The following is a 26,481-nucleotide window of genomic DNA, read 5'->3' on the forward strand; positions in this document are numbered from 1 at the left end:
GCTCTTTCCCCACGAACTGTCTGACCTTGTAGTTAGAATATATAATTAGTCAGGAGGATGGGGGTTCAGAGGGTCTTGCCCACCTGCAAAAACAATGTTTTTTTAATTTTGTTTTAAGTTTTTTGAAAGCACCTAGATTGATGCTCGGCACATGTTTAGTAGCATGTTGACATGCATACTGTAGATCATTTGGTGTCAACATTATTCATTTTGTTTTTAACAAGGAACATCTTTATTAAATTATCATGTATGACATAGGCAATCTTACGTTTTTTATAAATGAAAATAAACCTTACTGACACAATTTCGGTTGCAAACATTATACATTACAAACCACGCTGACACAACTGTAGCGGCTAACATTATACCTCACTCTCATTGTCAGTTAGCCATTACATAGCTCATTCAAATTCTGCCTTCTTTCAAAGCGTATTCTTCCTCTGCATGTATTGATTCCACAATTCCGATTTTTCCTATGTGACTTCCTCCTACTCTTTTCTAAAGATCCCAATTCCGGTTGTTTTATCTGTTAGACTTCAATTTCTATTTTCCCTGTAAATGCTTTTTTGGCAGTTGCCATAATCAGACTCAACAAGGCCTTGCTGTGTCTAGGCAATTCCAATTATTTATCATAGCTCAAAAAAATAATTTCCTTAGTTACACCAAATTGCTCACTCAGTATCCCTGATAGAGCAGTGTGCAGGGAATCTTTAAAGTCTTACAGCTCATTACACTCCCAGAAAATATGTTCCCAGTTATTGCTTTCTTCCCCATCACACCTCTAACATTTGCTGTCTACCCGAGGAAAAATGCTTTGGAGTCTACTCTGTGTATAAATACAACTATGTAAACACTTCCAAGCAAAGATCCTAAATCTTCTAGACTTTGTTGCTATTTGTGAGACATACATATACCCCCCATTGTTTCTTTGAGACTTGCTTATCCAATCTCTCTTCCTAATTCTTTCTAACCTCCTCTGATTGATTCTTATAGTTATCATGCAATATTTTCTATACTCTACTAATTATTCCTTTGTTAATGGTACCTCCTGTTTCTTTCACTTTGCCTATATCCTGATATCAGTCCTTGATAGGGAAGGCAATCTCTAACCTGCAGTCCAAATAAGTTCTTGGCATCTCCCCATTCTATTACCTTTCCCTCGCTAGTTATTTACTGCCTACATGGGTTCCTTTGCCAGTTTTCTCCAATAAATTCCAGCCCTCCTCTTGCATATTGTCTGTATCCCTAATTGCAGTCATCTATATTAGCAGAATCTCCTTTCGGAATTCTTATGTTGGCTTAGTTCTTAGAATACTTTCTACTGCTTTATGAATATAATATTCTGTATTATACCATGACCCCCCATTAATATTCCAAAACGTGCACACTGATTGGCCAGCGTGCACATTGAAAATCGAGTTATACTAATGGAAAAAGGTCCGGTCACCTGGACTTTTTTCCGTTAGTATAACTCTATTTTTAAAACACTGTCTCGCTATGTTAAATGGGTTTAACATAGCGAGACAGCTTTAAAATAAGCAACGGAGATCTCCGTTGCTTATTTTAAAGCTGTCTCGCTATGCTAAACCCATTTAACATAGCGAGACAGGTTTTAAAAAAAAAAGCAACGGAGAAAGCAAGATCTCCGTTGCTTTTTTTTTACTGTTTCACTATGTTAAATGGGTTTAACATAGTGAGACAGTTTTAAAATAAGCAACTGACATCTCCGTTGCTTATTTTAAAGCTGTCTCGCTATGTTAAACCCATTCAACATAGCGAAACAGTAAAAAAAAAGCAACGGAGATCTTGCTTTCTCCGTAGCTTTTGCCCACAGCTCTGATGTACTGCGCAGGCGCGCAGTACATCAGAACTGCCGCGGATGTCAGACATCTGCGGAAGGGCAGCAAACAGGCATTATACTATGCCATTATTTAAGAAAAGTAATAGTTTCTTTTCTTAAATAATGTCATGGTATAATAGCAATTACCCACTTCTGGGTGTGGGTAATGCTGTATTTACCGGTTGGCTTTGTTTGGTCCTCGGCTTCACCTCGGGACCAAACCACGCCAACCGTGGGTAAATCCAGCATTACCCACACCCAGGCGTGGGTTATTGCTATATGATTATTGTTATTCCCCTTAAAGGTCTGCATCCAAAATCCCGGTCTCTCCTTGTTTCTTGAGCTTCTCCCTGTTTCATCATGTCTTTCCACTTTGAATTATAGTTTCTACTTGTGCCAAATATAGGAGACTTAACTGTGTTGCTCTGAAACACCCCTTCAAATCAGGTAATCTCAGTCTGCTGTGTTCTATAGGAGGGTTAAGCTTATCTCACTTGACTCTTGCCATCTTGCCATCCCAGATAAATTCCTTAAGCTCTTTATTAATTGCTATGCACAACTTCTCCTCTGGTTGACAAACGTATGCCTGACCTGTGCATAAGACTAAAAGAAGTAAAATCATTTTAGCTGCTTGTATCTAACTATCAGTATTGATAGAACAGAGCTTCCATTTTCTTAGTTTTTGTATTATCTTTTGTTTAATCTCTTCCCACATATTCTTAGCTGCCACACCAGAATAATTTTTAATCCACACTCTTAAATACTTAATTTTATCATGCCCCCATAAATATGGATATTGCTGAACCAATTCATGTGTGGATACATAACTGATCACAATTACCTTTGTTTTAGCTTAATTAATTTTGTATCCCCAAAAGATGTGAAACTGTCTCAATATGTTCCACAGCACTGAAATGCCCTTTTCTGGTTTTGTCAGGCATAAATTAATATCTTCTGCAATTTTTCTTGACTACCATACCAATTATATCCTTGAATTTCTGAGTCCCTTATTTTCTTTGCCAGTGGTTCTAAATATAATGCAAATAACAAAGTAGAGAGAGGACACCCCTGCCTGGTTCCTCTGCTCAAGCAGAAATTATTACAAAGGACCCAACCCGCATTAATTTTGCCTCCAATCCCTCATATATCCTCCTAGTCAACCCTATAATTTTATCAAGAAATGCAAATGCTTCCATTGCTCTGCTCATAAAGTGCCAGCTTAATCTGTCAAACGCTTTCTCTGCATCAAGACCCTCCAACAACAGTGGTATTTTCTTGAATTCTGCTTCCCTCTTGATCATCAGTGTTCTGTTAATGTTGTCAAATTACCCCCCCCAAAAAAAAAAAGAAACCTCATTGATCCATAACTATTAATTTTGGCATTACTTTTGTCATTCTTTTAGCCACTATAGAACACTTTACAATCATGGTTTAGTACTGAAATGGGCCTGTATGAAGATGGGACTGATGGATCTTTACCCTCTTTAGGTATTACAGCTTCCGCTGCTTTCTTCCAGGATGTTGGTATTTCTTCTACATTTAAAATACTGTTAAACAAAACATTCCAGATCTTTATTAGTTTTTCTCTCCTATTTTCCACATTTCTGCAGGAATACCATCTATTCCTGGGGACTTTCCTGTAGATTAGTTATAAATCACCATTTTTATTTCATCTCCTTCTATCCTGTTAGTAATTGGGCCTCTGCTACTTCTAACCTTGGCATGTTTAATTTTTCCATAAAGATTTCCATTTGTACATTTTCTTGACTTCCATATTTCTCTGCTTTATACAGACTTTCATATAATTTCCAAAATATTTTGAATACTTCTACAGGATCTCTTGTTAGCTTCCTTGTAATAGGCTCCCTAAGCTTGGGGACAGCCCTTTCTAATTTCTGTTGCCTGAGTCATTATGCTAAACGTTTTTGTGCTCTACAGTTATTATCACAAAACTGTTGCTTAACAGCAATCTTTCAAAACTCATGCATATTATTGAGGTAGTCCCTTATTTTCTGTTTAGCATAACATTTGCCATTCCTTCTAAATAATTCTTTTTACTTCTTAATGATATGTCATTTTCTTTAATTTCATTCCATTCCTATGTATATTTTCAGAAAAATATTCTGTCTTCTCTTATAGCTCCTGAATAATTTCCACTACCATTCCTTAAATTCCTATAGTTTCAACAGATAGGTGGGAAAGCACCAGTGTCTCATTTTTATTTCTTTAGCTTGTGTTTTTATTTTAGTTTATTATTGGTACATGATCTGAAATAGTTATTGGGTGCATACCTCTCAAGATATCTGCAACAACTGGAAAGGCCACAGAAATACCTCACTAAAAGAATCACAGGCCTAAAGCAGATGCCCTATGCTGACCGCCTTAAAAAACTCCAGCTATACTCTGTCACATATCGCCTACTCAGAGGTGATCTCTGCTTAACATACAAGACCATGTCAAACCCAAAGCTGTTGGATATGCTACACTTAAAGAAATCCCAATCCCTCAGAGCCACATGCTCCAGGGATCTAAACCTTGTCATCACAATAATCAAAACATGTTGGAGGGATAGGTTCCTGACCCAGAGACTCCCTAGACTCTGGAATAAACTGCCCATACATGTCAAGCAGAGCGCCTCCTTGGCCCTCTTCAAAAGGAACCTTGACGATTTGATGGGAGATAGGAAATTTACGCCGGGGATCACGTCAGTTGCCCTGCTAGACAAGGGTCCAAGGAAGTAAACAATGTGGGAAGAAATAGCCAGGGAATTGTTATGGCTAGGCTTGTATAGGCCCTAGGGCCGATAGCCTAGTACCAACCTATCAACCTATGAACCTATATCAAGACCTTCAATTAAATGCATATGTTCCTGTGAAATGTACATTTTGTCTAGCCTATCCCCCACAGGGTGGGATGTTGGCATAATGGTGAAGGTGTTTACCTTATGAACACAGGGTGCAGGGTTTGATTCTCACATGGGGTAGTTGTCTAGGCTTAAAATGGCCCATAAGGGCAGTTAGCCTAGTATGAATCTATGAACCTAAAATCTATATGTAAATTCACTCTGAATCCTAGTACTGAATTTGCATATTCCATGCCAAATATTTTCATACATTTCTTTAAAAATCTTTCTCTTGTTATATTTTCCCTTCTGGGCCCCCCAGACACATCTTCACTGTTGCAAATCAACTTCTAGTCCCCAGCTATAAGTAATAGTCCTTGCTGAAAGTTGATTATTTCACCCAGAATTTTCTTAAACTCCATTATAGCAGTTTTCAGTGGAATATATATACCTGTCAGTGTAATCATCCTCCCTTGCCAGTAGCCCCTTGGTACTACATATCTGCCACTGTTGTCTTTTTTATCCTCTTCTATCACTATTGGACCTTCTCTTGCAATTGATATATGTACTCCTCTCTTCCTTGGCTTATGTAGTCCACTGAATAACCAACCTAAAAAATCTTTCTTTATCAAAGTCAGATGTTCAGTTCTTTCCAGGTGTCTCTCCCTTAGCATAGCTATTTCCACTCTAATTTTTTAAATAAATTTCACTACTTTTTCTTTTTTGCACTTATCTGTGAGATCATTAACATTTATAGACATTACAGAAAGCATCACATTCATGAACAATTATTCCCACCTTTTATGTATAACAGCTTTTTTGTTAAATGTCTATATCCAGCTATTGTGGTACATGCATGTACTGTTTGGTATTTTAATCTTTTATATAGTTGTTTCTTGTCATCTCCATTTGAGCCTATGTCACATCTTACAGAACTTTTTGTTTTATTGAAAACCCTCAAACAAAAAATGCAATCACATCCCAACACCCTCCCCATAAAACCTATTAACTTAATAATAACACACAAAACAATGTACATCTTCAAATACTGAGGTTTTACCCTCCCAAAGGAACAAGTGTTCCAAACTGACAATCACACACACAGACTGAGATAAGGTAATAGAAAGGTTATCCATGCAAAGACACATAGTACTGCCTGTGGTTCTAAACACTTGAATGCTTTCAGAAAACATTTTCCCCAAGCCATTTCTCTTTATCAGATTATCTGTTAGAGACATGAAAATCAGACACAAAGTTGGCAAGTATATCCTTGTTTACTAGAAAAAAGCCTTATAATATTCAATATTCTTTCTTTAGTTGCTTTCTCTTAAAACTCGTTACTAGGTTAAACTAATGGTCTTAAGCAAGTCATTCCTCTATGCAAGAATGATAAAAAGCACACTCATTTTTCTTTTGTCATGCTATTTTAACCACATTTTTTACAATGCAATACCTACATTTCTTAAAACTAAACTAGGAGAAAGACAGCAGAATTGAGAAAGAAAAATAAAATAAAAAAGAGCCCCTATTTAGCATCCCCATTACACATAAAAATAACTGAAAAAATTGATAACATGGAAAGAAAACCATGCACTATGAAATAGTGCTATTAAGAAAAAATGTTTACTTGTAGTTAACTTTCTCCATCTTCTTCCCCTGTTCTGATTATTTTCTGAACATTAATGACATTAAGTAGGGCATATGCTTTAGAGTCCCCTACAAGTTTAGCAAAGTCCAAAAGAGTGCAATATTTCCAGATTTTCTTGTTCTGTCATGTTTCACAAATATAATTATTGTTTTGTAATTCCACATTTGTCAATTTCCAAGTTAGTGATTTCATTCTCCAAACATTAATGACATGAAGTAGAGCATATGTTTTAGAGTCCCATACAAGTTTAATAAAGTCCCAGAAAGTCCAATATTTACAGATTCTCTTGTTCTATTCCTTTTCAGCTGCATCTCCCAAACCCTGCCTCTGCTTCATTTCCACCTCTCTCAAACATTTTCCATCGAAACACTGGAAAAGGTTTCACTGGCACAGTCGCTCTGTGTTCTTTATTACCACAGGAATAAGAAACAGAATCTCTTTCTGTTCCACTGCTCACTTTTCATTGGACAAACTTTGGTATTTCTTCCTTAAAATGTACTTCATCAAAAAGTGATTTTGTTCCTCCAAGGAAAAATATTTTGATGATAGCTAGGTACAGCAGTTTGAATCTCACACCTGCTTCTCAAAATTCCCCGAATAATTGATAACATTTATTCATCTTCTGCCTGGTATATAATGAGTAGTCATTCTTCACAAACATTCTATTGCCTCCCACTTTTAGTATTTTGTCCTTCTGCCACAGTTTTGTCAGAATCAACTCATTTTGCTGGTAAGATCGAATCTTTACTATTAAAGGTCTAGGTTGTTTTCTCATAGCCATCTTTGGAGCTTACACACTATGTGCCCTTTCAATTAAAAATTCCTGTTGTGGAATACCCATCTAGATGCTTATTTGTGCTTTCATAAAATTAATACAGTCTGTTCCTTCCAGCTTCTCTGGTACAGTAGAAAATCTCAAGTTTTCTCTACATGTTCTGTTCTTTAATTCTATTATTTTTTTGAAATAACTTTTTGCTGTCTCATATTCAGCCAGTCTTTTCTTTATTTCAACCTCTGAGTTTTGCAGTTTTATCACCATTTCTGAATATCTTTAAAGTTTCTTCCATTTTTTCCAACCTTTTATTGTTTGAGCTGATATAGTCCATCAGTATTTCATTTATTTTAGTCAGGTCTGTATGAAGTTGCCTTATAGTTTTCTCTAGGTTACTGGAAGTTAGGTCTGGAGTTTGCACTGCTTTTTTGCTGAACAGCTGCAGTATTATTCCCAGTCAGTGTTTTTCATCACCTTTTGTAACATATTTTCCTTCAGGTCCTCTGTACTTCTTTTCTTCTGGCATCCAGGTAGTGTACTTACTAGCCATTTACTGTAATTTATCCAGAAATCCAGGTCTACTGTCTTTCTCTGCTAAGTTTCTGTTTTCATACATGAATGCTAGAAGTAATCTGTTACTCAATGTGCAGCAATCTTGGAAGTCCTGGTGTTGACATTATTTATGTCACTATTAGTGCTGTCCGATAAAGGTAACTAAATACATACATATACAGCAGGTGATCGAGCATGTGTTAGTCAAAAGGCAGTTTTCCAGGAGGCAGAATGCCGAACCAGATAACACTAAATACACTACAACAAATAGGTAGTGTACTTTGATCATCTGAGATCAACATTCTGAGTGTAGATTGTGGTACAGTGAGGAACAGGGAATTAACCCATTTCCACACTGTAGTGCAATCTCAGAGTTGGTAGACATACTTTTCTGGGGGTGTGGGGGAGTGTAGGGGGCAAGTAAATGTACTGTTTACTGTAGACTCTAACGGTACACTAGGATGCATAGCATGGGTGACTGATGTTACCTTCTGCTATGTCGAATACATCAAACTATGAGTGTCGATGTATTCAGTTTTGATTTGGTTGTTCTATCGATGATCTTTATTTGGCAATTCAGGTCAACATTTTGATTGGTCATCCTATGCAGTTTCGGACATATGATAGTAAACCTACACACACACACACACACACACACACACACACACACACATATATATATATATATATATATATATATATATATATATATATATATATATATGTATGTATGTATTTAGATATTCCAGTGAAATATATAGGGTATTAAATTCTGACATAATGAGAATGTTGTGTAGAGGCCAAATAGCCCCTAAGCAGACACTAGGCATAGTAGTACAAATACCACTTTGAGTCACCCCTGAAAAGTGGCCACTAGCCCAGTGAAATGACCTGGTCAACACAAAGGTTGCTAGCTAGATAGATAGATAGATAGACAGTGCCAGATTGTGACAGCAAAATCCCTCTGAAATTCTAATTTTACAACTGTATATAAGAAGCTGTATATGAGTTCCCAGCAAAAAACTCAGAGACTTCTAATAAGATACTTGGGTGCAAAAAGCATACATAATGATCCAATGTAACAAGCCCGTTCTGAGACAATACACTGCCTTTGACTGTGAAAGACTGAAAGAGCCATACAAATACAATTGTTCTTTGGTAGAAACTGCCCAAACCATATCAAAAATTATTCAGAAGAGATTCTGCAACTGCAGTGTGCTTTCATACATCACCTAGCACAAAAAAAAAAACCTGATACCCCACTCTGTATACCCCTGATGTCTCATTGAGGAGAAGAAGAAAACCATTAACGGCCATAGTATTGGAATTCCATTTACTGCTACAGGGCACTCCATCCATGTCAGTTGCTATAAAATTACATAAAATAAATAAATACAGGTATGTTGTGATGCTGGAAGTGTGAATTGTTACTGCTGCACACAGATCTATCTAGCTGTATGCCAGAAAATATAAAAGAACAACCAAGTCACAGTAATGCACTTAACCTTGTGGGCAGTACAGAGGTATCAAACTCCTGATGCATTGCATGAAAGGTCTGGAGAGGGTGATTGATAAACAGATATGCATAATAGTAGAGAGTAAGATGGGAGACGAGTAGTTTGGATTTAGGTGAGGATGCAACACAACTGACCCAATGTTTGCAATGAGACAGTGAATAAAGCATATTACAAGATCCCAAAAAAGCTAGTTTAGCTCTGAGCCTACTGCTGTTCATAGTGGTGAGGGACTACATTAGCAAACAGGTCTTGGGGACAGATCAACAAAGTTATTGTATGCAGATGATGTGGCATTATAGGCTGATTCTGAGCAAGAACTCCAGCAAAGGATAGGAGAAGGGAATGCAAAACTGAAAGCACATAGAATGAAACTGAGTGCAGATAAGACAGTGGTAATGGCACCGAATGGGGGAGTTGAAAAGAAGCTGAGATAGAAGGAAAATAGTGAAGCAGGTTAACAGCTTCAGTTTTCTGGGTGAGGTAGTTAAGTAGAAAGGAAGTCTAAGTGAGGTGGTCAAAGCTAGACAAAGCTGAAAAGCAAGGTGTACAAAACAGTGATGTGACCAGTACTACTGTAGGACGTGGAAACCTGGGCAGTAAAGGCAGAGCAGTTGAGGAAGCTAAAGGTGATGGAGATGAAGTGCCTGAGAAGGGTGGTGGGATGCACATTGAGTGACAGATGAAGGAATGAGGACATCAGAGTAGAAGCCAAAGTAGCTCCAGTTGCATAAAAGGTTAAAGAAAACAAATTATGGTGGTTTGGACATGTGCAGAAAAGCAGAAGAAAATCTGGTGAAGAAGATTTGGGACAGACAGGAAAAAGACAAGAGGAAATGAGTGTGTCCAGCAAAGATGTGGATGGATTTATGAGAGAAAACTTGTTACAGTCAGGCGTGTGTGTCGAAGAAGGCAGGAGAGTGGCACTGAACAGAGAGGGATGTGGCAACAGATGACACGATAACCCTACCCCATGTAGAAATGGGTAAAAGGGGGCTGATGATGATAATGATGATGAGGAATGTCAGTGAAAAAGTCAAAGCAATGGACTAGTCCACTGAAGTCAAACAGAAGGATTGACATTGTTACAGCCCACCCCCATAAGGAGACAGTGCAATGGACTAATCCATTGAAGTCAAAGAGAAGTTTTGGGTTTGGTACAGCCCACCCCCATAAGCAGCCAGTGCAATGGACTAGTCAATTGAAGTCAAAGAGAAGTTTTGGGTTTGGTACAGTCCACCCCCATAAGCAGCAAGTGCAATGGACTAGTCCACTGAAGTCAAAGAGAAGTTTTGGGTTTGGTACAGCCCACCCCCATAAGCAGCCAGTGCAATGGACTAGTCCACTGAAGTCAAAGAGAAGGATCGACATTGTTACAGCCCACCCCCACAAGCAGCCAGTGCAATGGACTAGTCCACTGAAGTCAAAGAGAAGTTTTGGCATTGGTAAAGCCCACCCCCCATAAGGGAAAAGTGAAATGGAAGGCAGTACCTCGTGGCTTTCTCAAATATTTCCATTCTACCCCCTACCTTCAATGACCGCTCACCAGTCATTTTTAAGTTCAGCAATCTGTCTCTAAAATACCCACAAAACTTATCTCCTCTAGACTGAAGTCAACAAAAACGATCACCAAATTGAAAAGCTGTCTGACAGTCTTTAACTGCTCTGTCATACCAAACATCTAAGACCCTAATATAACAACTACTGTCCTAACCCAAATACCTCACCATCTCAAGGACAAATTCCTCCCTGTGGTAAAATAACTTTTAAAACAAGAACAAACACCGTGGCACACCAAAGAGCTAAAATGCCTTGTCAAGCTAAGGGATGAAACCTGGCAGCCATGGAAAAACAATTCATCTCCTGACAAACATGCTACTTTTTCCAAACTCCGAAACATGGCTAACAATCCATACAGAGGCACAAAGCAAACCATCTTCAAACCAAGCAATTTTCTTTCTTAAATAAACCCAAACATTTCTGACACGAGGTCAGTCTACTCACTGAACACAAATCCTCTAAACCCAATCCAGACTAATCAAGGCCCACTCACCTGCTATGACTTTGTCACAGAATGTAGCCACTCCCTGCAATCTGTCAGCAGCACCTCCACTCTCCTCTCTCCAAGATTGCCTTTCTTTTACCCCCTTTCTACTTCAAAAAAATCTCACTCAAACAAACCAGTAACCTACTTGAAAATGTGCTTACAGACTCTCACCATATTCAGATCACACTTTTCTTGACTTATGTACCACTGCAGGGAATTTGTAATCCAGCCTCTTCATCACATAATTAACTTTTGCCTGACACAAAATATAATGCCAAACATATGGAAAGCAACATTCTTTACCTCCCTGCCCAAACAACCTAAACCCTAAAAACACACATTTCCCGTCCTACCCTCTTCTGGCAAGGTATTTGGAAAAAATCATCCCTATACACCTCTCAAACATTCAACAATACCAGCTCCTTACCTTAAAACAGCATGGATTCAGGACAGGTCATAGTACAATGACATCACTTTGGTGCCTAACTGATGACATTCACTTCAACATAGAGAAAGGTAACTTCACAGGAACAGTATTCACTGACTTCACAAAACCCTTTAACCTTATCAGCCATCAACTCCTCATGTCTGTTACCCATTTCCAAGACTTCTTGAAGCACAGATCATTCACAGTTAAATAGGCTCTTCCTTTTCCCATATAACATATACACACTGTTTTCTCAGTTTTTTTGCCTTCAACAAAGGTGAAAGGCCGAGGTACCAGTGTGTGTACATTACATTAAAGATGTTGAACAGCTTTTTTCCTGCATCATTTTCTGCTTTGGCTTTTGTTTTTTATTTATTTTTCTGAAGTTGTTTTTTTGCTCTTCCTTCTCTGAACTTAAACTTCTTTCAGTGGAAGTACCCTAAAGGTTCTATCCTAACTCCGCTTCTCTTCATTAACAAACTACCTAATGTCTGTCCTGCTCCATAATTCATCCCCTACAATGATGACAGGGTATTGTTTAGGTCCAGCAATAACCACTCTACAATTGAAACTCAACTGCAAAAAGAACTTAACTCCCTCAGTCCCTGGCTCATTAATCACAAACTAATACTCGATCCTAATAACAAAAAGCAGCTAGAAAGCACTACCCACAACTGAAAATGACTTAAGTCACTCAATATCACCACCTTTTCTGGCACAACAACAGAAACAACCGCCCACCTTCAACTCCTTCAGTTTGTGGGTAGACCAATTACTAGCATTCAGTTCCTATATAGAAAAACCATGAGGGCAAATGTTAACTAACTTCTCTTCTGGGACAGGAAATCTTACCCTACCTATCCAAACCAGCCAGGGCAGCAATAGGCAAAGGTGGCCTTCTGGACCAACTTGAATATAGACTACCATAATAGCCACAACCTCTAAGAAAAACTCCTGTACATTACAGACTATTGAAAACAAAATGTATTGTTTCATCACTAATTCATCCCCTCATGATTACCACTGTAACACCCTTAAAAAAGCCAAATGGCTCCCAGTGAAGCACGGAGTAGGCCCACTACTAGGCTCGCTTGCCTTCATACTTCTCCAACCTCCTTCATTCCCACGACTAGCTGCCAAACTTCAAACAAAACACATACAATGCAAGCTCCAATGCTTCCACCAAACAACTGCCCCTTTCCAACTTCCACAAAACAGGCTACACTCTACAAACTGCTCTTTTTCCATCCTTGCTCGTAAGATATATGAATCCCTCCCCCCACCTGCAGAAATGAACTTAAAAATTTCTCCACACCAAATCAAACTGTACTTGCCACATAGAAGGCCACGTCACATAAGGGTCTCTCAAACTCTAGCATTACCCTCTTCAACTACTAACTGCTAACTACCCCCCGTCCTGTCTCACATTATCCCATGGTGTTTCCAGCATGATGCAAACCTGAAATATAATCACATGAATTGTATAATATGCACTTCCGTCAAACTTGTTACTACATCTATTTGCTATTGAACAGTTTTTGTTATATATTGCTGCTTTCAATTCTGCTTTTGATATGTATATTTTACTGCCTGTCTGTTCTCATTTTTCTTCATCTTTATGAATTATTTCACCCAGGCAAACAGTCAGTTGTGATCAGTGTACCACCCTGGTAATCAAATGTAAAATAAAAATAAAAGTAAAATAAAAGTGAGTGTAGGACTCCAGGAGTCTGAATCCTGAATGTGGACAAGCATAGCCCTAGGTTTTAGACTCAAGCACAGAACAACTGCTTAGTGTGACATGTTACTCACTCCCAAGTCTTTTTTGATCAAACCCCTTGTTTAGTAGACCTTGATGGTTGATAAAGAATCACCATTTAGACGGCAACAGTACTTAACTATATTACCAGAAGAGTGCATAACAATTATTCAAGCTAATTCTGAAGATTCCACCTAGTTGTCAACTAAAGATTCTTTCAAAGGAATCTCTAGTGTGTGTCAAGCATCTCAGGAATTGCAATCAATTGCTGCAAAAGGTCTATGATATCTTCCACACAGATGATGTTACCTGCTTGACAAACACTACATTGGGTCTGGGTGTTCACAGATCTAATGTGCTGATGCAGATAAGCAATTTGCAGTATATGTCACATATACCACTGCCCACTACATTAATCTTTTGGGGTAGTGGACAACAGAGTATGATTTCTATTGTAATTTCTTGAATAGTGTGGATGTCTAGTATGTCTTACAGTGGTGTGTGGCAACATATAGCGATAGATACCAGAACAGTGACGTAATTTAGTAAGGTATTTCATAATGGTTAAAGTGTTTACCGTAGACACATAAGGAACAGGGTACAATTCTCACATGGGGTAACTGGCTAGGCTTAAAATGGCACTCATGGGCAGTTAGCTTAGTACTAATCTATGAACCTATCTATGAACTACTTGCAATTCCATAGTAAGGTATAATATATGGGTGGAGTATTCCATAGTAAGGTATAATATATGGGTGGAGTATTCCATAGTAAGGTATAATATATGGGCGGAGTATTCCATAGTAAGGTATAATATATGGGCGGAGTATTCCATAGTGAGGTATAATATATGGGTGGAATATTCCACAGTAAGGTATAATATATGGGCGGAGTATTCCATAGTAAGGTATAATATATGGGTGGAGTATTCCATAGTAAGGTATAATATATGGGCGGACTATTCCATAGTAAGGTATAATATATGGGCGGAGTATTCCATAGCAAGGTATAATATATGGGCGGAGTATTCCATAGCAAGGTATAATACATGGGCGGAGTATTCCATAATAAGGTATAATATATGGGCAGAGTATTCCATAGTAAGGTATAATATATGGGCGAAGTATTCCATAATAAGGTATAATATATGGGCGGAGTATTCCATAGTAAGGTATAATATATGGGCGTAGTATTCCATAGTAAGGTATAATATATGGGCGGAGTATTCCATAGTAAGGTATAATATATGGGCGGAGTATTCCATAGTAAGGTATAATATATGGGTGGAGTATTCCATAGTAAGGTATAATATATGGGTGGAGTATTCCATAGTAAGGTATAATATATGGGCGGAATATTCCATAGTAAGGTATAATATATGGGTGGAGTATTCCATAGTAAGGTATAATATATGGGTGGAGTATTCCATAGTAAGGTATAATATATGGGTGGAGTACTCCATAGTAAGGTATAATATATGGGCGGAATATTCCATAGTAAGGTATAATATATGGGTGGAGTATTCCATAGTAAGGTATAATATATGGGTGGAGTATTCCATAGTAAGGTATAATATATGGGCGGAGTATTCCATAGTAAGGTATAATATATGGGTGGAGTATTCAATAGTAAGGTATAATATATGGGCGGAGTATTCCATAGTAAGGTATAATATATGGGCGGAGTATTCCATAGTAAGGTATAATATATGGGCGGAGTACTCCATAGTAAGGTATAATATATGGGCGGAGTATTCCATAGTAAGGTATAATATATGGGCGGAGTATTCCATAGCAAGTTATAATATATGGGCGGAGTATTCCATAGTAAGGTATAATATATGGGCAGAGTACTCCATAGTAAGGTATAATATATGAGCGGAGTATTCCATAGCAAGGTATAATATATGGGCGGAGTATTCCATAGTAAGGTATAATATATGGGCGGAGTATTCCATTGCAAGGTATAATATATGGGTGGAGTATTCCATAGTAAGGTATAGTATATGGGCGGAGTATTCCATAGTAAGGTATAATATAGGGGCGGAGTATTCCATAGTAAGGTATAATATATGGGTGGAGTACTCCATAGTAAGGTATAATATATGGGCGGACTATTCCATAGTAAGGTATAATATATGGGCGGAGTATTCCATAGTAAGGTATAATATATGGGCGGAGTATTCCATAGTAAGGTATAATATATGGGTGGAGTATTCAATAGTAAGGTATAATATATGGGCAGAGTATTCCATAGTAAGGTATAATATATGGGCGGAGTATTCCATAGTAAGGTATAATATATGGGCGGAGTATTCCATAGTAAGGTATAATATATGGGCGGAGTATTCCATAGTAAGGTATAATATATGGGTGGAGTACTCCATAGTAAGGTATAATATATGGGCGGAGTATTCCATAGTAAGGTATAATATATGGGCGGAGTATTCCATAGCAAGTTATAATATATGGGCGGAGTATTCCATAGTAAGGTATAATATATGGGCAGAGTACTCCATAGTAAGGTATAATATATGGGCAGAGTATTCCATAGCAAGGTATAATATATGGGCGGAGTATTCCATGGTAAGGTATAATATATGGGTGGAGTATTCCATTGCAAGGTATAATATATGGGTGGAGTATTCCATAGTAAGGTATAGTATATGGGTGGAGTATTCCATAGTAAGGTATAGTATATGGGCGGAGTATTCCATAGTAAGGTATAATATATGGGCGGAGTATTCCATTGCAAGGTATAATATATGGGTGGAGTATTCCATAGTAAGGTATAATATATGGGCGGAGTATTCCATAGTAAGGTATAATATAGGGGAGGAGTATTCCATAGTAAGGTATGATATAGGGGCGGAGTATTCCATAGTAAGGTATGATATATGGGTGAAGTAAATGTATAAATACTGACAAGAATGAGAATCAGTGACTTATTTTATTTTAAAAAATGCATATTAATTCACATACTCTTAATCTGTCAGCTTCTCGAGGTAATACACAAATATTTAAAAAGTGTCTTTGATTCTGGAGGTAAGATGTTAAGAACTATGAGCAGAAACAATCTGTTAGAATGAATTTATTGTATTATTTATTTATTTGTCTGTATTTTGCTTTTGTTTATCAGATTTGTCCCTCTAGATTTAATCAAAAACCCTTTTCAGCTGAGGCTCCAGGAGAAAAGCTCCAACACAGTACAAACATTTTTAAACAGACATTCACTATATACACAAACATATAGGAAGTAATATGCAATAAAAAATTCACATATATTTACTAAGTAGATTACATCTACATGAAATAAAGGCAAAGTATTACCGTACAAAAGATACTTCTGCATTAGTAGATGTTGAACACTGAGCAATTGAAGAGGTGTATTAATGGGTTTTTCAGATAGATAGCTAATACATCGTGTAAGTAGTGCTTAGAAATGTGACAAAATGGAGGTGAGAGATGGAAACTAGGTAAGGCAGAAAATGCTGATGTTGTAGTTAAGAGGTGGGTTAAAAAGCAGCTTCATGGATATTTATATATAGTACTTTCATAACGTTTATATTACCAGTATGAAGGTGAGGTGAACAGTGTCATAAAACTGTGGATATGGTTCAGAGATGATAGTAAAACTATTCAGGTATTGGTGACGTGTGGCTTTGGCGTACAGGATTCTGAATGAAGCGAAATAGTCTGATGATATGAACGTTAATCTGCTGGATGCAAGACATATTAGAATAAGTTATAAAATAACAGAAGTGCACCCATGTTATAGTGTTACTGAATGCTTGACCCTTCACCTATGTTATAATATTACTGAATGCTTGACCCTTCACCCATGCTATAGTATTATTAAAGGCTTGACCCTTCACCCATGTTGTAGTATTACTGAATGCTTGACCCTTCACCCATGTTGTAGTATTACTGAATGCTTGACCCTTCACCCATGTTGTAGTATTACTGAATGCTTGACCCTTCACCCATGTTGTAGTATTACTGAATGCTTGACCCTTCACCCATGTTGTAGTATTACTGAATGCTTGACCCTTCACCCATGTTGTAGTATTACTGAATGCTTGACCCTTCACCCATGTTGTAGTATTACTGAATGCTTGACCCTTCACCCATGTTATAGTATTACTGAATGCTTGACCCTTCACCCGTGTTGCAGTATTACTGAATGCTTGACCCTTCACCCGTGTTGCAGTATTACTAAATGCTTGACCCTTCACCCGTGTTATAGTATTACTGAATGCTTGACCCTTCAACCATGTTATAGTATTACTGAATGCTTGACCCTTCACCCATGTTGTAATATTACTGAATGCTTGACCCTTCACCTATGTTGCAGTATTACTGAATGCTTGACCCTTCACCCATGTTGTAGTATTACTGAATACTTGACCCTTCACCCATGTTGTAGTATTACTGAATACTTGACCCTTCACCCATGTTATAGCATTACTGAATGTTTGACCCTTCACCCATGTTATAGCATTACTGAATGCTTGACCCTTCACCCATGTTGTAGTATTACTGAATGCTTGACCCTTCGCCCATGTTATAGTATTACTGAATGCTTGACCCATCACCCATGTTATAGTATTACTGAATGCTTGACCCTTCACCCATGTTGTAGTATTACTGAATGCTTGACCCTTCACCCATGTTGTAGTATTACTGAATGCTTGACCCTTCACCCATGTTATAGTATTACTGAATGCTTGACCCTTCACCCATGTTGTAGTATTACTGAATGCTTGACCCTTCACCCATGTTATAGCATTACTGAATGTTTGACCCTTCACCCATGTTATAGCATTACTGAATGCTTGACCCATCACCCATGTTGTAGTATTACTGAATGCTTGACCCTTCGCCCATGTTATAGTATTACTGAATGCTTGACCCTTCACCCATGTTATAGCATTACTGAATGCTTGATCCTTCACTTATGGGGACTTTCCCCCAGCCTATACAACTCAGGATATAATTTTGTAATGTCATGTAGTTCTCTCAGTAGGGTGGATAGCACACTGTATCCACAAAAATCTACCTTTACAGAATGACAGCACTACACTGTGTTTGCATTTTGAACTTCCAACCAAACTATTACATATTCGGGTACATCCCAACACAAGAACTAAAATCTCATTGCTGTTTTCAGGTAGCACCTCTGTACAAAGAAATCTGTCATTCTGCTGTGGCATAGAATTGTTTATTCTACTTTGTTTTTTTTTAATGAGACAGAAGCAAAACTATACATTTCAACTGTCCTGTTTGTTTTGTTCATATTTTTGGTGTACACCTTTTCATCACCGAATAATAACATATACTTGAGTCCCAGGCTTCATAGCCTTCAAGAAATAAATCTTACTACAAAACCTGTTATTCATATAACATTCAAAGTTTAAAATAACATCTTTCTCTTTTTGTTTAAGTTTTAATCTCCCATTATTTTAAGCTTTGTCAAGATTTATTTTGCTAAGGGGTTGAGAGATATGCCAAAAACATACTTTAGGATTTGCTTTTATATATTATTGTCAGCAGTAAGTTTAATTTAATCAATTTATTATTTTTCAGAATATAGTAAGGACCAAACTGTATCCACCTGCAAACATATTTGCTTTGGATTGTGGGTATCCATTCTATCACCTCCAGGCTGGTTTATTTGGTCACACTAAATTGTCACCTTCCCTGTAATGATACTCCAGACCTAGAAAAAACTTCAGTTTTATCTATGACCCATTGCATCACTGAAACAATAAAAACACTGCTAAAGCTTCATAAACAGGGCCAGTGTTAGCATTTTCGGGCCCCCCCTTGGCACTTCCACTCCTCCTAAGCAACCTTTTAGTTCATGCTGTAGAGTTTCAGGAATAGTACACACAGACTGAACTGTAGCTACAATGTGCTTACATTACGACAGGCCTGTGTACCACACTAAGTTAGCCTATCTCACAGAGACAGTAGTACACAAAGACTGAACTGTAGCTACAATGCGCTTACATTATGACAGGCCTGCGTACCACACTATGTTGGCCTATCTCACAGAGGGAGTAGTACACACAGACTGAACTGTAGCTACAATGTGCTTACGTTATGACAGGCCTGTGTACCACACTATGTTAGCCTATCTCACAGAGGGAGTAGTACACACAGACTGAACTGTAGCTACAATGTGCTTATGTTACGACAGGCCTGTGTACCACACTATGTTAGCCGATCTCACAGAGGAGGTAGTACACACAGACTGAACTGTAGTTACAATGCGCATACGTTATTACAGGTCTCTGTACCGCACTATGTTAGCTCATCTCACAGAGGAAGTAGTACACACAGACTGAACTGTAGCTACAATGTGCTTACATTATGACAGGCCTGCGTACCACACAGTGTTGGCCTATCTCACAGAAGGAGTAGTACACACAGAATGAACTGTAGCTACAATGCACTTGTGTTACGACAGGCCTTTGCACCATACTATGTTGGCTCATCTCACAAAGGGAGTAGTACACATAAACTGAACTGTAGCTACAATGCGTTTATATTATGACAGGACTGTGTACCACACTATGTTGGCCTATCTCACAGAGGGAGTAGTACACACAGACTGAACTGTAGCTACAATGCGCTTACGTTACGACAGGCCTGTATACCACACTATGTTGGCCTATCTCACAGAGGGAGTAGTACACACAGACTGAACTGTAGCTGCAATGTGCTTATATTATGACAGGACTGTGTACTACACTATGATGGCCTATATCACAGAGGGAGTAGTACACACAGACTGAAATGTAGCTACAATGCGCTTACATTACGACAGGCCTGTGTGCCACACTATGTTGGCCTATCTCACAGAGGGAGTAGTACACACAGACTGAACTGTAGCTAAATTGCACTTACATTACGACAGGCCTGTGTACCACACTATGTTGGCCTATCTCACAGAGGGAGTAGTACACACAGACTGAACTTACATTATGACAGGCCTGTGTGCCACACTATGTTGGCCTATCTCACAGAGGGAGTAGTACACACAGACTGAACTTACATTATAACAGGCCTGTGTACCACACTATTGGCCTATCTCACAGAGGGAGTAGTACACACAGACTGAACTTACATTATGACAGGCCTGTGTACCACACTATTGGCCTATCTCACAGAGGGAGTAGTACACACAGACTGAACTTACATTACGACAGGTCTGTGTACCACACTATGTTATCCTACCTCTCAAATGGACGTTTACATTTACCATCATTCAGCTGCGATAATGATACATTACAATAATGCCATTTACAGGACTGAACTTGGGTGAAATGGCACTGCCTATAACCCCCCACACAGACACAGACATCATCCGGTACTCCCCACTGTCCCCCCCAGTCATGAGCTCCCCACACCATGCACGTCACTTTTTTCTTCTTTGTCCCACATTTTGCTTCACTCTTCAACTTTTTCAAAATGCCATAACTTTCTATATGCTGCTCTGAAGTGCATTTTAAACTTTTTTTTTTCTTTTTACATAACCTTTTTGTCCAATGATGGCATGATTAAGGAAAAAACTCAGTGTTGCTGTGCATATTTAGTTTCCTTTGTATCCTTTCAACACACCTTCCCTGACCAAGACAACACAGTAATAACCATTTAGAAAATAAATCAATTAGTCCAGGGATCTCAGAGCCATAGGGTTATGGATGCTCTGGGATGCATTTGACAGCATTTTCCAACCTTTTAAGCCAACGGTGGCCTTAACAAAAATCACAAGTAAGAAAAGAATTTCATTCTTATTTTTTTCTTTCAAGGAAAACATAATTTGTGCTCAAGGCTTAATGTTCAAAGCTGACAAACTAGTTGTTCACAATAAAATAACAGGCCAATAAAGCCAAACTCCAGTAGCTGTGGACATGTGTGTCCCCCCCACCTTTTTTTTGGCTGACCTAGTCAGCACAGATAAGTGGATAGTTTGGCTACACTTCAGAAACACATAGTCTTTAAACCCAGCTAGTGCCCATAATCATTAAGTTACCTGCAAAATATCACAACTAATATCCAGTCCAAAGGGTAAAAAGGTCACACAGCCAAATCATTCAGTAAACACTAGAAGAAAAACCCAGCCGATAGAGTTTCCACTGTGTGATACCTTACACCTACCACAATTGAGGCCTGTGGCATATATGCCTGAATGTAACCATAAAGACATAAAAGGTAAAAAAAAAAGTTATAAACATTCAGAAGCCATGTAGATGAAACACTTGATGTCCTTAAGTGGTCATTTGCATATATCACATGGGTCTCCATTACAGGAGATTTAAGGTATCACACCGTGAAAACTCTAGCTTGGATGGGTTTTCCTTGCATTTGTTTGCTGAATGGTTTGCCTGTGTGACATTTTTATCTTTCAGTTTCGATGTGTGATTGGGAGGAAAGTGAAAGAAATAATGATCACAGTAATGTATACCACTTTGTTGCTCCCAGACAGTGCAATGCCCCTATATGAGCTTAAATGAAGTGGATCAGCGAGCTACAGGCTGACAAACAACCAGGCCTGAACTCTAACATACCTTTGAAACCAGCACTGAAGAAGCAAAGTATTAAATGAGAATCTTGTTATGTCTTGTTACTGTTGATTTCTATTGAAGTGCTAAACATTGTGTATTTTCCATAATATACTATTACAATGTTTATTTTTGAATTTCCTTTGCACATGCCATTTCTTGGGCATTATACTCTATTGGCAGTTCAGCCTTTTGTTGTCAAGTGCCATGAGTCAAGGTCACTTGGCTCTTGTCTTACTCTGCCTGACTTTGCTTTATATTTGGCTACAAGCTGTTTGTGCTCTGTGGTTGTTCTATTTTAATCAGTGGCTATGACTTTGAATGAGTCTATCTAAATTGTTTTATTTCTTGGTAAATCCACAATGTTTGCTTGGAGAATTTTATGTATTGTTCCCTCTTGCTGGTTTGTTGGTTGAGATTCAGGTTTGAATCACTATATTGGGTGTTCAGTTGTAATTAACTTTTATAAAGCTGGTATTTTGTTTTTGTTTATTAGCGATTTATCCTATTGGTCTATTTTTACATTTCAACAATCTGATTGGCTATTTGTTCTCTAGTCCTTTATTGGCAGATATTCTGATTTGAGTTATATCACTGGCTGACCATCGCATTGGTATATATGTATATATATATATATATATATATATATATATATATATATATATATATATATATATAAACAATTTGATTGGCGGTTCACCTCCTAGTTCTTTATTTGATGACATTTTGATTTGAGTTATGACATTGGTTGTCTACCACATTGGTCTATTCTTAGATTTAAACAACGTTATTGGTTGCTTGCATTCCATGTTACATTCTTTCAGACTAGACCCAGTTTTTACCATTGTTCATTGCCTGTCACATTGCTGCCATTCTATTGGCTCTTTGGATAGTATTAGCTTGTTGATTGGTCTGTGAACATTCCTTATACCCGTTACTCTCAATGAGTACTTTTATCTATTATTTTTTTATTTAGTGGTTATCACAGGAAACATTCAGCTATTTATTTATTTATTTATTTTATATTTGTTTACTGGGATGGTCTGACTGGACAAAGGTCCATTTTCAGTGGAGGCCCAGGAGAAAAGCTCCACAGTAAGTAAAAAAATGCTCAAAGCAGTATAAGTTGATATGCAACAACAAGTACACAGTCAGTAAATTAGTTAAACAATATGAAAAAAATATACGCTAATATGAAACAACAAGAGCTATATATGCAGAAATAAACATGAAGTAATTATACAATTTCATTCAGTAGTAAAAGTTTCCTAAAACTGTAGCAGATACTACATTAGGTGTTATAGGAAGTGAGGTGTTTAGAGTGGTAAACCAGAGCAAATTCTGTAATGCAAGGGCATAACCAGGTATTCATTAAGTGTGGTTTAAGTGAGTTTTTGAAATGAGTAGAATCCTTTATAAACGCATTCTATGAACACCTTCAGGAATGCATGGATCATGCAATCCCAAATAAAACCAAGTCCCAATCCTCCAAAGGCAGATGTCCTGCTGGTGGAACCCAGCCATAAACAAACTATACAATAGAAGGAGGAAGCTACTACATGTTAGAGCAAAATCCCAAAAAGGGAAGGCATCTCTGATTAGTATTAGCAAAAAACTACGGGCACTCATAAAATCGTCTAAGGCCAGCTTCGAGAGAACAATTGCACAGGACACTAAGGATAATCACAAGGCTTTCTTTAGTTATGTTAGGAACCTGTGTGGGAATTCCCAGATATGCTCAGAATTAGTCCAAAATGACAAAAAAATACATTAAACCCACAGACATTGCCAACATCCTAGCTGACAGGTTCAGCGCAAACTCCCCCCCCCACCAAAAGGGCAAATATCTATCCCAGCAGAGTGCTGCCCCCCTGACATCTCAGATGCTCAGGTAAGAGCTTCCCTCTCCAAAGCAAAAAACACAGCATCAATGGGACCAGACAGTGTCCCGGGCTGCATCCTATATGAACTCCAAGAAGAGCTAAACCCAAACATAAAACTACTGTTCAATCTCAGCCTTACTACAGGATATGTACCCAAAGAGTGGCGTACAGCAACAGTGGTCCCTCTCCACAAAGGTGGTGCCTCAACAGATCCTGGAAACTATCGCCCCATAAGTCTGACTAGCTTGGTCTGCAAAGTTATGGAAAGGATCATCATGGACCTCATAAATAAAGATATTGGGGACCTACAGACACTGGATCCTACCCAGTTTGGCTTTGTTAAGGGCAGATCCTGCCTCTTAAACCTGGTTGATTTCTTTGAAACAGTCACTAACGCCATTGACGAGGGGAAGGTGGTCCACACAGCCTACCTAGACCTCGCAAAAGCCTTCGATACAATACCCCATTCGGTCATTATAGATAAGCTCACCAGCTTAAATATAAACCCCTATGTCACTAGATGGGTTGCAAACTGGCTCAAGGACAGAACCCACATGGTTAGAATTGCTGGAGCCATGTCAGACTCCAAACCAGTTACAAGTGGCATCCTGCAAGGCTTAGTCCTGGGACCTCTCTTGTTCAGTATATATTTCTCGGAGGTACAGGCCAACATGGAAGGATTGTGGCTGACCAAGTTTGCAGATGACTGAAAATTGGGCACCATAATCGACACTCCAGCCGACACAAGCATCCTCCAAAAGGGCCTCATAGAAACAGACAACTGGGGGCAGAGCCATGGCCTCTAGCTAAATGCCAAAAAGTGTATAGTCATCCCCTTTGGCAAAACAAAGTGCCCACAATTTACCACATAGGTGGTAATCCATTAAGTACAGAAGAAGTAATTAGGGACCTGGGGACCCAAGTTGATAGCAATCTCTCATTTGACAACCACATGGCCAAAGTGGTTAGAAAAACATTTTATATAGCCCACCTAATCATGAAGGGATTCACATCTAGATCAGGGGAGGTCATTGTGCCTCTTTACTCATCCCTCATCAGGCCCATAATTGAGTGCAATGCCCCTTTTGGGATGTACCTTACCAGACACCTGCAGCAACTGGAAAGACCCCAAAAGTACCTCACCAAGAGGATCAAAGGGCTCAAACAGATGCCATATGCTGCCCAGTTAAAGAAACTCCAGCTCTACTCAGTGGCATACCGCCTGCTCAGAGGCGATCTGTGCCTGACATATAAAGTCATGTCCAACCCGGAATTAATGGACATGCTGCACCTCAGAAAATCCAAATCCCATTGAGCTATGCGCTCGAGAGACTTGAATCTCAGCACTGAAATAAATAGGACATGCTGGAGGGACAGATTCATAACCCAGAGGCTCCCTTCACTCTGGAATAAAATCCCAGTCCAGGTTAGGCAGAGTCCCTCATTGACTATCTTCAAGAGGAATCTTGATGAGTGGATGGGAGATCATAGGTTTACCCCGGGTATCACTTCTGTGTCACTGTTAGACAGAGGCACAGTATACTAACCTCGAAAAAGGTCATAGCAAAATTATTTTAAAATGGGTGTCGAAAGCCAAACACACTCTGGCTAGGCTTATAAATGACCAGAAAAGGATGTAGAATCAGGAACCATACTTGAATAATTGACCAGGAATTTATTAGACAAATCACTCGACCCACATAAAAGTGTACCAGAAGCCAAAAATACACCACACATTAACGCTGTTCACAAATATTACATTTTCGTCACAAGGCTGGACTTCATCAGATGATTCCATTACAACCAATTATTCCCTTTTATAGTATGTTCAATTAATTAATTATTCAATTAATATATTTAAGCAGTTTCTTTAAAAAAGTTTTCATAAAATATTTGTTACAGAAAGTATTCCTTTTAAGTTCATGAATTTGTTCCTTGTGTCTCTTATCTATTCCAAACATACTGCAATAAAATAAACATTTAATAATAACATTTTAATATATTTTAAAATTGTTTAAAAAGCATTTAATAAATTATGTTTGTTTAAAACCATGTTCACTTGTTCTTTCTTGCCATCTAGTGACCATTTCTTTTATTACACCTAAAAAACATTTGAATGTGATAATATTCCCTATTTAAATTGGGGGGGAGGAAAGCCAAGTGGGAGGAAAAATATGTGTTACAAAGTGAATTTAAGTCCTCCTGGGTAATTTACCGCAGGTTTCTGGATGACATTATATTATTTTGGACTGGAGGAGAGGAAACACTAAATGCCTTTTTGATATACCTCAATAATACTTCCAGTTTTTTGAAATTTACCCGTAAGATATCTAGTAATGCAGTGCAATATTTAGATATCGAAATTTACAAAAAAGATAGTCACCTAGAAACCAGAGTACATAGAAAAGCTACCTACTGTAATTCTTTCTTACACTTCGACAGTGCTCACCCTATACATGTTAAAAAAAATATTATTAAAGGTCAGTTCGTGAGAGGATGTAGAATGACCAGTAGGGACCAAGATTTTGACATAGAATGTGACCTGTTAGAGAACATGTTTAAAGAAAGAGGTTACCCAAATAGCTTTATTAAGGAAATTAGAGAAGAAGTGGTAAAAGCCAGGGGAAC

Source organism: Protopterus annectens, chromosome 2.part1 (genome assembly GCF_019279795.1).
Source record: "Protopterus annectens isolate FY-2018-M chromosome 2.part1, PAN1.0, whole genome shotgun sequence".
Lineage (NCBI taxonomy): Eukaryota > Metazoa > Chordata > Ceratodontiformes > Protopteridae > Protopterus > Protopterus annectens.